This window comes from Penaeus monodon, chromosome 21 (genome assembly GCF_015228065.2).
Source record: "Penaeus monodon isolate SGIC_2016 chromosome 21, NSTDA_Pmon_1, whole genome shotgun sequence".
NCBI classification, from domain to species: Eukaryota; Metazoa; Arthropoda; class Malacostraca; order Decapoda; family Penaeidae; genus Penaeus; species Penaeus monodon.
Genome location: NC_051406.1, coordinates 24,678,190 through 24,678,456, shown reverse-complemented (window position 1 = coordinate 24,678,456; position 267 = coordinate 24,678,190). Strand labels below are relative to the sequence as shown.

Here is a 267-nt window from a genome sequence, read left to right as displayed (position 1 = left end):
CTTTCCCTTCCTAATGCTCCAAACTCCCCATATCCCTACCCCTGTCCTTCACCCTACCTTTCACCCTACCCTCTCTCTCAACAGTGCCATCCCACCCTCTCCACTATCTCCTTTCACCCAATCCCCCTTCATGATTCCCTCCCTCCCAACCCTTCTTTTATCCCATCTTCCCAACTTTCCCCTACTCTTTTTCCCTCTCCTACTCTCCATTCCCTTCTTTTTCTACTTCTCTCCCTCCCTTTCGTTTTTCTCCTCCCCTCCTTTTTT

The 267-nt window shown here is 49.8% G+C and overlaps 1 protein-coding gene across 10 annotated transcripts in view; it reads right to left on the bottom strand.

Annotated features, from left to right (window-relative positions):
* The window catches only part of LOC119586377 (endophilin-A-like), a 42,420-nt gene that overhangs the window by 29,969 nt on the left and 12,184 nt on the right, over positions 1-267 (bottom strand). The window lies entirely within an intron of this gene.